The sequence below is a fragment of the Podarcis raffonei genome, chromosome 9 (assembly GCF_027172205.1).
Source record: "Podarcis raffonei isolate rPodRaf1 chromosome 9, rPodRaf1.pri, whole genome shotgun sequence".
NCBI classification, from domain to species: Eukaryota; Metazoa; Chordata; class Lepidosauria; order Squamata; family Lacertidae; genus Podarcis; species Podarcis raffonei.
Window position 1 is genome coordinate 74,383,668 of NC_070610.1, and position 15,726 is coordinate 74,399,393.

The following is a 15,726-nucleotide window of genomic DNA, read 5'->3' on the forward strand; positions in this document are numbered from 1 at the left end:
GCTTCAGGATGAGAACAGAAACCGTGCAGCGGCAGTGGGAGGCCCCATTAGCTAAAGTGGTACCTCAGGTTAAGAACAGTTTCAGGTTAAGAACGGACCTCCAGAACGAATTAAGTTCTTAACTCAAGGTATCACTGCGATTTCTGTTCTCATCCTGAAGCAAAGTTCTTAACCCGAGGTAATATTTCTGGGTTAGCGGAGTCTGTAACCTGAAGCATCTGTAACCTGAAGTGTCTGTAACCTGAGGTACCACTGTATTGGATTAAGATGGGCCACTGCCCTGATCCAGCCAGGCTGTTTTTATGCACTTAGTATTTGTGTTGGTATAGCTAATTCAAGGGACGCGGGTGGCGCTGTGGGTTAAACCACAGAGCCTAGACTTGCCGATCAGAAGGTCAGCGGTTTGAATCCCCGCGACGGGGTGAGCTCCCGTTGCTCGGTTCCAGCTCCTGCCAACCTAGCAGTTCGAAAAGCACATCAAAGTGCAAGTAGATAAATAGGTACCGCTCCGGCGGGAAGGTAAACAGCATTTCCGTGCGCTGCTCTGGTTCGCCAGAAGTGGTTTAGTCATGCTGGCCACATGACCCGGAAGCTGTACGCCGGCTCCCTCGCCACAACCCCAGAGTCGGTCACGACCGGACCTAATGGTCAGGGGTCCCTTTACCTTTACTATTGTTGTGTTGATGTGAGCTTCTTGCAAGAGCTTTTGCCCGTACAGCTGAGCTCTTTTCTTCCTTTCCCTCCATCCTGCCAATGCTGTATGTTGTTACCTGTCTTCTCGCCAATGCTTTCCATGACTCATTTGGAGAGTAAGGCTTTGTCAGGTTGACTCATTAGCTCTCAGGATCCTTATCGGTTGGAGATTAAAAAGATTGATTCAAATAACGGGTATGGCGGGGGGGGAATGACTCGCTAATGACTTCACACGTCAACTCGGGTAACGGATAGTAAACAACACAGGCAAGCAATCCCAGCCGCACACTTGGGTACAGAACGTCTGCCAAAGCGCGCGTTTCTCCATCAATGCATTTTGGCTGGCAGAGTCCTGCCTCTCTTCTCTCTTGAATGGTGTATCAGTCAAACAGATAACTTTGGGAAAAGCTAAAACATAAGAAGAACTTGCTGGATGGCAACTGGCATTCAGAAGCATTGTTGTCTCTAACTGGAGGCAGAGCACAGACTTCCTGACTGGTAGCCATCCATAGCCTTCTCCTCCTCCATGATTTTGTCTATTCCTCTTTTAAAGTCACCCAAGTTGGTGGCCATCACAGCCACCTGTTGGAATGAGTTCATGGAGCACATGGAGGGTTCTTTTTTATTATTAAATATTCTATTTTACAATTTAAAATACTCCTTTTACATCCTTAAGGGATCAATGACTTCCCTTTTTCTCTTTCCATGGTTCATTTTGAGTGTCATGAATCCCCGCATATTTTACAAAAAACTATACCATTCAGTATTCCATTACTCCATTCATCAAAACCTTTTTACACTGTTGAATTTATCTTAACGCTCCCGGCGTTTTCAGCTGTACACAGTTATTTCCCACATATTCAATAAACATTTTCCAATCTTCTCTAAATGTATGTTGTTCTTGTTCTCTTATTCTATATGTGTTTTTTTTAAAAAAAATACAATTTATTAATTTAATAATGACAAAAAAAACCCACAAACAAAAATTCAAATCATAAATCTTAACTCAATTGACTTCCCTCCACTCCCCCTCCTGGTTTCACTCTATGCTTATTCATGCTCGTCCATAAAACCTTATAATCTTAACAATCCCATTTTAAAACCTTATTCATCTTAATACAAGTGACTTTTACAAGTTCTGCTAATGTAGAAGTCTATACACAACACTTGAAAAATAGGCATTAAACATTTCCATTTTAAAAAACACACACACACTCATGCATGGATTTTAGCCTGAGCAAGGCTCCGGGGGGAACAGCACATTCTGCCCCAAAGCAGATCTAGAGAGACCACGGTTTCCAGTCTGACAGGTACTTTGACATAGAGACTCTTTCTAACTTTGCACACTGTCGGTTGACTATGTCTTCGCCGCCACAAAACCAACCCCTGAGCACCTGGCCTGCAGATGTAAACATGCCACCACCCTCGGCTTAAAATAATGAACAGAGTCTGCTGCCTTTGATCCTGCTGATTTTCGAAGCAAGCAGTTGGACTGGCATGCAGGCCCAATGATGCCTCTGAAACGGGACTGGGGCAATGAAGCCGCTGGGGAGAGGACTCCGCTGGCATGGGGGGCAGAGGTGGGCAGGCCTTGTTGATGCTGCCTCTCGCACCTGCAGGCACGTCTGGCTCTCATCGGAGCAAGCTGCGCATCGGTGGGGCTACCAGGCGCGCCGGAGGAGAGGGCAGAATCTGAGCCTTGCCAGTGATTTTGAGTCAAACTGCCAGCAGCTGTGGGAGGCTGATTGCCAGCTGATACATTTGATTGCTCAGAAGGGGAAGAAAGCCACGGTTTGAAAAGAGACTGTAGCAGTGGACGAGCCCTTTGCTCCGCCATTCTGCCACTGTTTACCTTCATGTGGTGCTGTCCATTATTTCCCTTCAGGTGGCTAATCGCTCTGATCAAGAAGCCGAGAGATTCTCTCTTCCCGATTTGTCAATTCCACTCTGCTGGAAGCGATGTGCGAGGCTTTTTAAACATTGTCTTGGCTCACAGGTTCTGTGCAGCTTCCCTTATCAGAGGGCCTCCAGCTGAGCGACCTCTTCATCTGGGTAGGAGCATCAGAAGAGCTCTAATGGTCCCTGGTCTAGGAAGGGCTATGGCTCCCTGGCAGAGCAGAAGGTTCCAGGTTCAATCCCTGAGAGCCTCTCCAGGTAGGACTGGGAAGATTCCCAGCCTGAAAAGCTGGAGAGATGTTGCCAGTCAGGGTGGACAAGACTGAACTAGATGGGCCAATAGGCAGCTTTCTACTCCCCATGGCGGCCAAAGCTTAGAGAAAGCTCACCAGCAGGAAAGCCACTTGTGAGTCAAGGACCCACCACCCACTTGGGGATAAATAAGACACAAGGACACATGTATTTTAGGTTAATGGGTTAAATGAGGCCACAACTTTATTGGTTACAGCATGTGAGTGGTATTGGCTTAGGCACTGGATAAGATGATTTATACATGACTCAACCCCGTCCAGCGGGAAGTCATTTTAAAGGTTAATGACCAGTGAGAGGAGCCTGTTAATGCAAATACAACTTAAAAGCTTCCCCCTGACATCACCAGGGGTCGTGCCATGGCCCTAGCCACCAGCAGGGCATCAGACAGGATCCACAACCGCGAGATCCCTTTAACGGAATACCCAAAATATGAGGGGTAGGTGATGGCCATGACCTGCCCTCCAACACAGCACACATATTCCAATGCCTAACCGCCAATACCCAAAAAGTTGTGATGGTTTGCTACGAGGTAGGCAAAAAACCAAGGCCCGTATAGTTAAAGGTATGGTTTTCCCAGTAGTGATGTATGGAAGTGAAAGCTGGACCATAAAGAAGGCTGATCGCCAAAGAATTGATGCTTTTGAATTATGGTGATGGAGGAGACTCTTGAGAGTCCCATGGACTGCAAGAAGATCAAACCTATCCATTCTTAAGGAAATCAGCCCTGAGCACTCACTGGAAGGACAGATCCTGAAGCTGAGACTCCAGTACTTTGGTCACCTCATGAGAAGAGAAGACTCCCTGGAAAAGACCCTGATGTTGGGAAAGATGGAGGGCACAAGGAGAAGGGACGACAGAGGACGAGATGGTTGGACAGTGTTCTCGAAGCTACGAACATGAGTTTGAGCAAACTGCAGGAGGCAGTGGAAGACAGGAGTGCCTGGCATGCTCTGGTCCAGGGGGTCACAAAGAGTCGGACATGACTAAATGACTAAACAACAACAGGCGAAAAACCAAGAGGCAGGAGCCAATTAGCCAAATGGATAAAAATTCCTACCAGGCTCCTTGGACAACCAAGGCAACCAACCAAGGTCCATAGCAATGTCAACCATAACGATATGACCTAAAGGGAGGGTTGGGTGAGTGCCCTGACGAAAATCCAGAGCAAAGTGATGGCGCAGCACTGCCACGGCCGCTTAGGTGCGGTTAAACCCCACCCCCGAGCCAGGCCGATTGGCTGGCGGTGGGGGCGCGATGCGGCAGCCGGAATGGCTGGTGTAGGGAGCCGGGAACGCCCCCCTGCCAATGCGGGAACTGGCTCCCACTCACAACGCCTCCCCTCTGGGAGGAGGAGAAGTCTTGATAGAACGAGAAGGAGAGTCTCCACCCTCATCGTTCAGTCCAGACGCTGAGGTCCAGCTCTGAGGGCCTTCTGGCAGTTCCCTCATTGTGAGAAGTGAAGCTACAGGGAACCAGGCAGAGGGCCTTCTCAGTAGTGGCACCCGCCCTGTGGAACACCCTCCCATCAGATGTCAAGGAAATAAACAACTATCAGACTTTTACAAGACAGTTTTAGGGAAATTTTTAATGTTTGATGTTTTACTGTGCTTAATGTTTTTAGCTTGTTGGAAGCCACCCAGAGTGACTGGGGCAACCCATTCAGATGGGTGGCATATAAATATATTATTATCATAGAACTATAGAGTTGGAAGGGACCTGGGAGTCATCTATTCCTACCCCCTATTGGTGGGGTGGTGGATGTGCGTGTTGAAACTAGTCTACTGTACAAAGGTGAAACTTACACTCATTGAAGGATCAACATCGGAAATGCCTTATTTGGACCATTTATTATTTAAGAAATGCAGTAATTATATTAAATCATCACTCCCCGATCTTCAGAGCATGGGAAGTCACACAAGAGATATATAATTTGGCATTGAATAATTGGCTTTTTTTGATTGTATGATAATTTGGAATGTTTTATTGTGGTTTTTATTGGATTGTTAAAATTGAAATTTAATTAAAAAAATTATAGAAAAAGAAAAAGAAACTTACACTCATTGTTCCACCCACTTTTTCTTCTGGTCCTGCCCACTACTGACCCCTGGCCCCTAGAATGTTGCGCAGAAGGAAATGTGGCCCTTGGGCAGAATAAGTTCCCCCAGCCCTCCTGTAACCCTTTCCTCCCCATTGTTACCCTGACAAAAATCTCCTCCCGCAAACTGCCCTTAGCCCAAAGAATGTGTCGGGACTAATAGCAGCTGGCAGGGAAGGGTTAAGCCCTCCCTTCTCGCTCACTGCGATCCCAATGAGAACCATCTCCTCCCTGTAGCTGTTTGATTTTTATTTCGTTGCGTGCATTTCAATTGCTTTCCCATCATTCAGGCCATACGCAGTTTGGCCTTTCAAAATGCTAAGCTGGGTCTCCGCTGGCACATGGGTTGGGGAACTGCTCTGCCCCAACCACACCATCTCCATGGCAAAGCTCCTTCTTTCAATCCCTGACACCCCCACATAGGGCTGGGAATGCGCCTTGTCTGTCTGAAACTCTGGGAAGCTGCTGCCAGCCTGTGTTGACAGTACTGAGCTACATGGACCCAACAGTCTCACTCAGCGGACGGCAACTGCCAATGTTCCATGGCTGCTTCATAGGCTCAGAAGGTGAAGACAGCAATTTGCAATCCAGTTAAAGCAGAAAACCTCAGATTTAAGCTGCTCTAATCCATTCCGCGGTGTTGGGAGAAGTAAATTCCTGAGCTGACATCGTGTTTGATGGCGTTTGATGACAAAGTACAAATTGCCTAAAAAACAATCACTCCTGTCGACATCCCACAGTTCTGTGTTCCATTCCTTACATGAAGCATATGGAGACTTCAGATGGTGGCCATTTGATCAAATGCATATGAGATGCAAATACAAACATAAAGCAATGGGCTGGAAAAGGGAAGGAGCAGATCCAGCCTAAAATTAAACCAAGCAATCACTCACTATACATTTGCACTTCCATCTCAAGAGCAAAACAGGATGGAATGCCCCAGAAATACTTTTAATGAAGGTAAACTAGAACATGTTTTTTAAACAAAGAAGAAGAAAAATCCTGCATATGAATTTGTGCAAAAGATTATTTCAAGACAAGTCTTTTGAGGTGTCTAAAAATATAACTGCAAATTTACATAGGCAGGTGGTTTATAGCAAGTCTGACACCTGATCCATCTTTATGCCGAGTCAGACCTTGAGCCATCTTTAACCCAGGTTAGACCCCTGCTCCATCTTGATGCTGAGTCAGACTAGTTATGCAACCCCCAAGCTGAGACTTTTTTGGGTGAGCTAGCGTGAGCACCTGGAGGCTGAGAGGGAGGGTGTGTCAGAAGGAAAATGAAATGATATTGATTCATATTTTTTAGTAACTTTGTATTGATGCAACTTTTTTATATGTAACTGTGTAATATTTTTTTAATACAGTGGTACTATCAGGGACGAAAGGGACGCGGGTGGCGCTGTGGGTAAAAGCCTAAGCGCCTAGGGCTTGCCGATCGAAAGGTCGGCGGTTCGAATCCCCGCGGCGGGGTGCGCTCCCGTTGCTCGGTCCCAGCGCCTGCCAACCTAGCAGTTCGAAAGCACCCCCAGGTGCAAGTAGATAAATAGGGACCGCTTACTGGCGGGAAGGTAAACGGCGTTTCCGTGTGCTGCGCTGGTTCGCCAGATGCAGCTTTGTCACGCTGGCCACGTGACCCGGAAGTGTCTCCGGACAGCGCTGGCCCCCGGCCTCTTGAGTGAGATGGGCGCACAACCCCAGAGTCTGTCAAGACTGGCCCGTACGGGCAGGGGTACCTTTACCTTTATCAGGGACGAACCAGAGGTCTCAAGTTCCCCAGAGGGAGAGGGAGGCCTGGGAGTGGAAGATGTGGACAAGGTGACCGAGGGGGAGGGAGGCAATGAGGAGAGAGCGGTTGGAATAAGCCCAGTGTGATGGCCTGGGACTCGGGGTCGGACTCGGAGCCAGAGGAGTCTCAGTCCACACCAGATCCTTTGCCTCAGGCAGCAGCTGAACCTAGTCTGGGGACTAATTCTGAAGAGCCCCAGTCTGCACAGGTTCCCCTGCAACAAGCCCCAGCTGAGCCGAGTCAGGGGCCTGAGCCTGCCCTGGCTCCAGATGTGGGGATGACCTCGTTGCCTTCAGCTGGGCCATCACTTACAGCTGCTCCACTACCAGTTGGGTCAGGAGAGGCTGAGGCCACCTCTGGGTCTAGTAACCCACCGACGTCTCCCAAGCTGCAGAGATGAAGGTCTGAGAGAAGGAGAGACCTGAGTACTCGCAGGAGGAGTGCTCGCCTTCGGGCAAGACAGGGAGGTGAGTCACCGGGGGATCAGGACCGACCGTTACCCGACAGAGATAAAAGGCTGCCAGACCCCACCCCAGGTTGCGGGAGCAACGTTGCTGTTTGCCAGGACCTGCCTGTGATCCTGTGCCTGACCTTGCCTTGTGCCCTGCCTTGGCCCTGTCGGACTGACTCCTCGCGGAACCCTTGGATTCGGGACCAGACCTGGACCGTGTTACTCAGGTTACCCCCAGGCCCAGCACACCCAGAAAGGGCTGGGGAAATGGAAAGTTCACAGGGAACACAGAGGTTAAGCTCAGGCTCAAAATCAGGGGGGAAATTTACAACCGCCCTCGAGAGGCATGTGGTAAAGAGAAGGGTGGAACGATGGATGGGAGACTTCACCATTTTATGAGCTGTTGGAGGGGCAAACGCAGGCCTCAGCAGAGATCTGAACTGAGTGACTCTGATGGATGAACGATGTGCTAATGACCCATTGTAAATACAGACTATAAAATTTGCTCCCGTGGCATCTGTGGTGAAGAGAGACGCCCACAGCTCTGACAGGTACCTTGGCTGTTGAAAGGCTTGGCTCCCGAACAAATCGGCTCCCGAACGCTAAAACCCGAAAGTGAGTGTTCCAGTTTGCGAACGTTTTTTGGAAGCCAAACGTCTGGAGCAGCTTCCGTGGCTTCTGATTGAGTGCAAGAAGCTCCTGCAGCCAATCAGAAGCCACACCTTGGTTTTTGAACAGTTCCAGGAGTCGAACAGACTCCCAGAACGGATTAAGTTTGGCAACCAAAGTACCACTGTATTTTGTTTAAGTTGTCTGTTGCTGCTTCTTTTGCGTACTCCACTTTGAGATATTTTTAAATATATTTAGCAGTATAGAAATTCAATAATCAATAATCAGGACCAGTGATTTTAAGGAATGCAGGTAGTGGGTTAATTCCATTAGAGAAGAAAGAGCTGACTCATTCTGACTCATTCCTGAGATGCACCTGGCTGAATCTCATGACTTTCCTATCAGTGTTAAGGAGCAGGTGAGGCGGGTAACTTTGGGTATAAAAGGGCTCAGATTACAGCATTGGTTGTGGGTTGTTGGAAGTGGGTCACTGGTCATTAGCAGGAAGGAGCTGATCATTGCAGAACTGTGGAGTTGCCTGAACACTTTGAGAAGAGCTCATCTTCGAAGAAGAATCCAAGAATTGCCAGCCTTCAGGACTCGGAGAATTCTAAGCTGCTGCCGGACTCCGTGCAAATTGACTTAAAACTTGTGTGTGGACTTTGTTCAGCAAGGACTCTGAAGTACAGAAATTCTTCTGGAACCTACATAAAGTGTGTAAATACAGTGGTACCTCGGGTTACATACGCTTCAGGTTACATATGCTTCAGGTTACACACTCCGCTAACCTAGAAATAGTGCTTCAGGTTAAGAACTTTGCTTCAGGATAAGAACAGAAATCAGGCTCCGGCGGCGTGGCGGCAGCAGGAGGCCCCATTAGCTAAAGTGGTGCTTCAGGTTAAGAACAGTTTCAGGTTAAGTACGGACCTCCAGAACGAATTAAGTTCTTAACCCGAGGTACCACTGTATAGAGTTTGTGTTCTATGTGTGCTAAGTAAAGCAACTCTGCTTTAGAAAACTGTTTTGTGTTGGTGAGCTTAACAGCTTTACTGATTTACAGGGTGAAGATTAACACACTCCGCAACAAATTATCCATTTAATTACTGTGTTTGGAGGGGCCATCGGTCTACCTCTGCATAAAGCAATTTCCAACAGCAGGCATAACCAATGTGGTGCCCTCCTGATGTTGTTGAACTCCTTCTCCTCAGCCCCAGCCAGCATGGCCATTAGTCAACAGCAAACACCTTCTTGCTTAGAAGGATCCAGTAGGCAGGGCAGGCCAAGACGTTTCTTCACAGAGAAGCTGCCTGCAGTTCAGAGGCTCACCACACAGGGCAGCCATACACAGACCACCACCCCCCACCACCCACATTATTAATTTTTTTTAAAAGGTTCAGCACTGGCTGCTGTTGGAAGAACCTCTGCTGTCCTTAGGAGCTCTCCGTGGTCCTGCAGAACAATTATCCACTGAACAAGCAAAAGGGAAGGTTCAATCCACAGCATTGCTGGGAAAGCTTCCCTGTTGGAAGCCTCCCAGTCAGTAATGACAAGGAATGAGAAACCTATACAGATGCTGTTGGGGTCAGTACCAAATTTACGCACTATAACTTAAGACTCCAATTATGAATCTGTATGACTACAAATTGCTAAATTTCAAGTTTTACATGCTGGTTTAAAAAAGATTGAGAGGGGCTTATTGAAAGATGAATCTTTTGGCTGCTTTGCTTGTTTGTTTGTTTTTGGCTTGCCCATGGATAAATGTTGTTGGCATCTGTCTGGAGTGCACCTCCAGGGGTGAAGTCAAACCTCTGGAGAATCACAGCAGCAACTGTGACTGCAGAGACTGATAACTTGTAACCACTGCCTCCTACATTTTTTGCTGCATTAGCAGCACCAAAGTGACTTCTCCGGGGCACAAGCCTGGGCAGTGTGCATGGAGGTCCTGGCTGCCCAGACAACAAGACCACTCTTGGCCTCACTTGATGGGGTCCACATGAAAGCAGAACAATACGTTTGGCACCAGCTTGGCTGCAGGAGTTGCCGAAAGGAGAGGTACAAGATGCCACCCAACTATTTTAGGGACTTCCTATCCATTTTAGTTTACTCCTTATCCTTTTCTTCTCCCGAAGATGTCCCACAATGCAGTGGGTATGGATGAAAGTATGCAAATATAAAACCTTATTTCTATTTTCATTGTCCTTTCTGTTAGAATAATATAGTTTCTGTTAAAGCTAAAAAAAAAAAAAGGTAAAGGACCCCTGACAGTTAAGTCCAGTCGCAGACGACTCTGGGGTTGTGGTGCTCATCTCGCTTTACAGGCCGAGGGAGCTGGCGTTTTTCCACAGACAGTTTTTCCAGGTCATGTGCCCAGCATGACTGAGCCACTTCTGGCGAAACCAGAGCAGCGCACGGAAACACTGTTTACCTTCCCTCTGGAGCAGTACCTATTTATCTACTTGCATTTTTGGTGTGCTTTAAAACTGCTAGGTTGGCAGGAGCTGGGACTGAACAAGAGGAGCTCACGCCGTCGCGGGGATTCAAACCGCCATCAAAGCCAGTGTGGTGTAGTGGTTAAGAGCGATAGATTCGTAATCTGGGGAACTGGGTTTGTGTCTCCGCTCCTCCACATGCAGCTGCTGGGTGACCTTGGGCTAGTCACATTTCTCTGAAGTCTCTCAGCCCCACTCACCTCACAGAGTGTTTGTTGTGGGGGAGGAAGGGAAAGGAGAATGTTAGCCGCTTTGAGACTCCTTTGGGTAGTGATAAAGTGGGATATCAGATCCAAACTCTTCTTCTCTTCTTCTTCTGATCGGCAAGCCCAAGAGGCTCAGTGGTTTAGCCCACAGCTATTAAAGCTATTGAGCCCCAAATATGATGGTCCCCTCAGTTGGTGTTTATCCAAGCCAGGTTGACTACAACACCCGTAATCCTTGGCTATAAGCCATGATGATTGGGGCTCATAGGAATTTAACATCTGGAGCCCACAGCTTCCCTACCCCTGCTAGAAGCCCCCAGGACATCTGTGTTCTGGGCTAGGTTATTCTCCCTCGCCTCTTTCCTCCCAGCAAGGCATCCCTTGAAGCATTTGTCACTCGGTGCTGACCAAGTCATTCGTCCTTCCCCGCCTCTCACCAGCTGGGGTTGAAAAGGCCCTTGGGAAAGCATTGCACTCCCGACATCCTGGTGTCAACAGTAGTCTGTGGCTTTTGGACCAGTTCCATTTGCATCCAGCTGGGCCAGGCACACCGCAGAGCCATCGCAGGCCGGGTGACTCTGACCTGGCATGCCATTCAGACTTCCGTTCTCCTGCCCCCTCAAAAATGTCACTTCTGCAAAAACCCAAGTTTCAGATCCTGAAATCCCACCACCACCCCACACACAAAGAAAACCCACAAAAGTTTATGCAAAGTAAATGTGCATAATTATTTCGGATTTGCATTGTGTCTTTTAGAGATGGCAGTCAAGAATATCTCGGTTCGCACACAAGGTTTAGCAGGGGCGCATGATTCATGGTGCAGGTACCCTCTGGCAAGAAGCATTAATATGAGTATTTAGAATTCTTTAAGTGGGCTGGTGCTAAATGCAACCCCAAGGGGACAGTCCTGGAGCCCCAGGCAAAAAAATAATAAAGATGCCTCAAGTAGAAGAAGAAGAAGAAGAAGAAGAAGAAGAAGAAGAAGAAGAAGAAGAAGAAGAAGAAGAAGAAGAGAGCTCTGTTAGTTGGTTCAGCCTTGATCTGTGGGAAAAGCAGCTGTTTGTGTAAACAAGGCTCAAGATTAAATGCCTAGCCATTTTCATTGCAATCTGTTGTTATGAAGACTTGCAGCCAGATATAAACTGTCAGAGATGCAAAAGAGAAGGGAAGGTGGTCCCGGGTGTCTGAAGACGGAAGGCACTCCTGGAAACATGGAGATAGGCAGTGTGCAACACACACACACACACACACACACACACACACACACACACACACACACATTAAAGGCTTCCCTTGATGATGAATGGGATAGGCCTGGTGACAAATTCTGCCCCACTTGGAATCTGGGTCAAACTGGGTCCCAATTGGGGGAGGGCAAAATGATTCCAAACCCAACTCTGAGATCAGACCTAGCACGGTTTGAGCATATTCCAGAAGTCCCATTTATGATATAAGGTCTTTAATGGTTGAGCTTGCACTCCCTCTGATGCGCTTCTCTGGATAGAGTTGGACTATCTCTGAAGTGTGGGAGGAAGAAGAAGAAGAAGGGTTTGGATGTGATATCCCGCTTTATCACTACCCTAAGGAATCTCAAAGCGGCTAACATTCTCCTTTCCCTTCCTTCCCCACAACAAACACTCTGTGAGGTGAGTGGGGCTGAGAGACTTCAGAGAAGCGTGACTGGCCCAAGGTCACCCAGCAGCTGCATGTGGAGGAGCGGAGACCCGAACCCAGTCCCCCAGATTACAAGTCTACCGCTCTTAACCACAACACCACACTGGGAATGTTCAGGGAGGCAGGAGAAGATATATTGTTTCCTTCCTAAATTGCGTTAGCAAGTTCTATGTCTTAGCAGAGTTTAAACATTCCCCTTTAAACGCACAGTGGTTTGCTTGTTGCAGGTTCGTCTGAACCTCTCTATATAAGATTCCTGGTAAGATCCCTTCTTGTCCCTCTTAAAAAGAATTTACACGACAACCTTATTCAAGTGAATATAAAAGTAGTTTACTCACATTCATTCAGTTCACAGTTAGATCACTGAAGGCAGACTTAGGTTACAAAAGTATATATACATGTGGAACTATCCCATAAGGGAGTTAGTCCTAAGTGACGGCAGACAGACAGTCACTTCTGATCACACATAGAGAAAAACAAAATGGAGAAAAGAGGGGAGCAAAAGAAGATGTGCTCACTTACCCAGATCAGGCCACACCCACATCAAGTCACATGCAGTCTTTGTCTCAGCTCAGGAGGAAACAGGAAGTTGTCTCCTGGCTGCTACAAAGCATCCCCTAGCATATCCATTTTGGGAATGTTGTACTTGACTGCTATGTGTTTTACATCCCACATGAAGGATCAGGAACATAACTTGGGGGTGCACCTGTTGCCCTATTTGTCACTGGTGGTGCAAGTGGCTTCAGTGGTTAGGAGTCCCTTCTGGCAGTTGACATGACAGCTTTGGCCATTCCTGGATTGGGATAGTCTAGCTACAGTAGTCCAGGCATTAGTAATCTCCAGAATTGGATTAGTACAACATAGTCTTACTGTGGCTTCCCTGAACATTGGTTTGGGAGATGTAGCTAATGCAGAATGTCACAGCGATGCTTCTGAAGTGGACACCCTGTTGATAGGAGACAGCTAAAAGACCTGCACTGGCTGCTGATAGGCTACTGGGCCAAGTTTAAGGACTTGAATGAGAACTTGGGGTTATAGTGGATAGTTTGATGGGCATGCTATCCCAGTGTACAGCAAGTGTGAAAATAGCAAATTCGGAAAGGAATGGAAAATAAAACTGCCAACATCATACAGTAATGTCGTTGTACAAATCGATGGCACAACTGTATTCGGAGTACCCAGTTCTGGGTACCTCAGCTCAAAAAGGATATTGTCATGTTCCAAAAGGTTCAGTAAAAGGCAACTGTGGCGTTTGCCCTCCTATGTGTGTGACATCATACTGGGTTCATAGGGAAAGGGTTAACTAATTGTAAAATGGCTAACCAATGGGAACCCAGGAGGCAGAGTTAACTGTGTATAAGGTTTAAGTATAGAGGTTTTTTTAGGAGAGTTAGAGTTGTTGAGAAGACAGTCTGGGGTTAGAAGAGGCAGAGAAGATAAGTCTGTGGTTTGAGCTAGTCTGGTGTGAGAGAGGGAGAGAATTTGTTAAGAGGAGTCAGTCAAACAGTTGAGATAATCAGTCAGAAGGTAATAGGAAGGTATAGGCTGGTAAAGAAACGAAAGTTAAGATACTGACAGGAATATTATCTGAGAAACTATAAACTCGTTAATGTTTGTAAAATAAACTTGGGGGGGGTTGCTTTTAACAACTGCCTGGACTCAGTGTTTTACCAGAGAGTAACTGGTTGGTGGCAGCGGGGAAGCGAGCACAGTGGTGGCACAGGGATCAATAGACCGTTAAACGACCAGGGACCCTGTGTGATCGCCACAGCAAACTTTTCTGATCACGGAGATGGACGGAAGGCTGCAGCATTTGGGACTTTTCCATATATATAAAAAAGCAAGTAAGAGGTGGCATGACAGAAGTTTATAAAATTATACATGGCATGGAAAAATTGGATAGAGAAAAGCTTTCCCCTTCCCCCCCATAAGTCTAGGACTTGTGGATGTCCAATGAAGCTGAATGTTGGAAGATTCAAGACAGATAAGAGAAAGTACTTTGTCACACAGTGCATAGTTGAACTATGGAACTCACTTCTGCAGGAAGCAGTGATGACCAGTAACTTGGATGGCTTTAAAAGAGGAGTAGGCAAATTCGTGGAGAAGACTATTGAGGGCTACTAGCCACAATGGCTGTTCTTTGCCTCCATCGCCAGAGGCAGCAGTGCTTCTAAATGCCAGTTGCTGGAAACCACAGGAGGGGAGAGGGCTCTTGTGCTCGGATCCTGATCACTGTGAGAACAGGATGCTGGACTAGATGGGCCATGAGTCTGACCCATAAGGCTCTTCTTATGTTCTTATGCCCCTGACTTTGATCCATGTGGGAGACATTCCTTGTAGTGTCATATGTTCCTGAGGTCTGTCTTACATCCACTGAGACCAGGGCCTTGAGAGTGGTGGCACCTGCCATGTGGAATATGCTCCCAATGAACTTCAGATAGATGCCTACAGTATTTGCATTGTGGTGCCTGCTTAAAATTCACCCTTTGCATGAAGGGTGACCCAGCTATTGTTGTTGTTCTTTAGTCATGTCCAATTCCTCGTGACCCCCTGGACCAGAGCACGCCAGGCACTCCTGTCTTCCCCTGCCTCCCGCAGTTTGGTCAAACTCATGCTAGTAGCTTCAAGAACACTGTCCAACCATCTCGTCCTCTGTCGTCCCCTTCTCCTTGTGCCCTCCATCTTTCCCAACATCAGGGTCTTTTCCAGGGAGTCTTCTCTTCTCATGAGGTTGCCAAAGGTTTCACGATCTGTCCTTCCAGTGAGCACTCAGGGCTGATTTCCTTCAGAATGGATAGGTTTGATCTTCTTGCAATCCATGGGACTCTCAAGAATCTCCTCCAGCACCATTATTCAAAAGCCTTCTTTATGGTCCAGCTCTCCCTTCCATACATCACTACTGGGAAAACCATAGTTTTAACTATACGGACCTTTGTCGGCAAGGTGATGCCTCTGCTTTTTAAGATGCTGTCTAGGTGTGTCATTGCTTTCCTCCCAAGAAGCAGGGACCCAGCTACTGTATATTGATGTACAAATCCAATCTACTGATTTATGGAGCCTTTTGTACTTGTTTTATTAAGGAAATGTTATTATTGATTCTACACTATTCACAGCCATTCTGCTTTTTCTTAATCCTGGCACACCAGGCCCAGAGACCATTCCAAGTTCTGTTTCCACTGAAGCCCAGATTAGACTGTGGATCTTAGTCTGGAATTCAGGCTAAGTGGATTGAGTGTATTCTGGGATCCAAAAAGTCTTTCCAGAAGGGAACCCAGCAGTACTTAAGATGGGGGCTCTGGGGAGACAGAAGGATGGAGGTTTTGCTAGCTGGAAAGAAAAACCTCACTAGATGCCAGGGTTTAAAGCTGAGGCTGTCTTGTTGCAAAACAGCATGTGCAAGCCACAATATTATCATAAAATGCCAGGCCCAAGCCACAGCAAAGCGAAAACACAACGTGGAGGGTTGCTCACAGCAAAGCAGTATCAAATGCGGCTTTTAATATTTTGTTGAC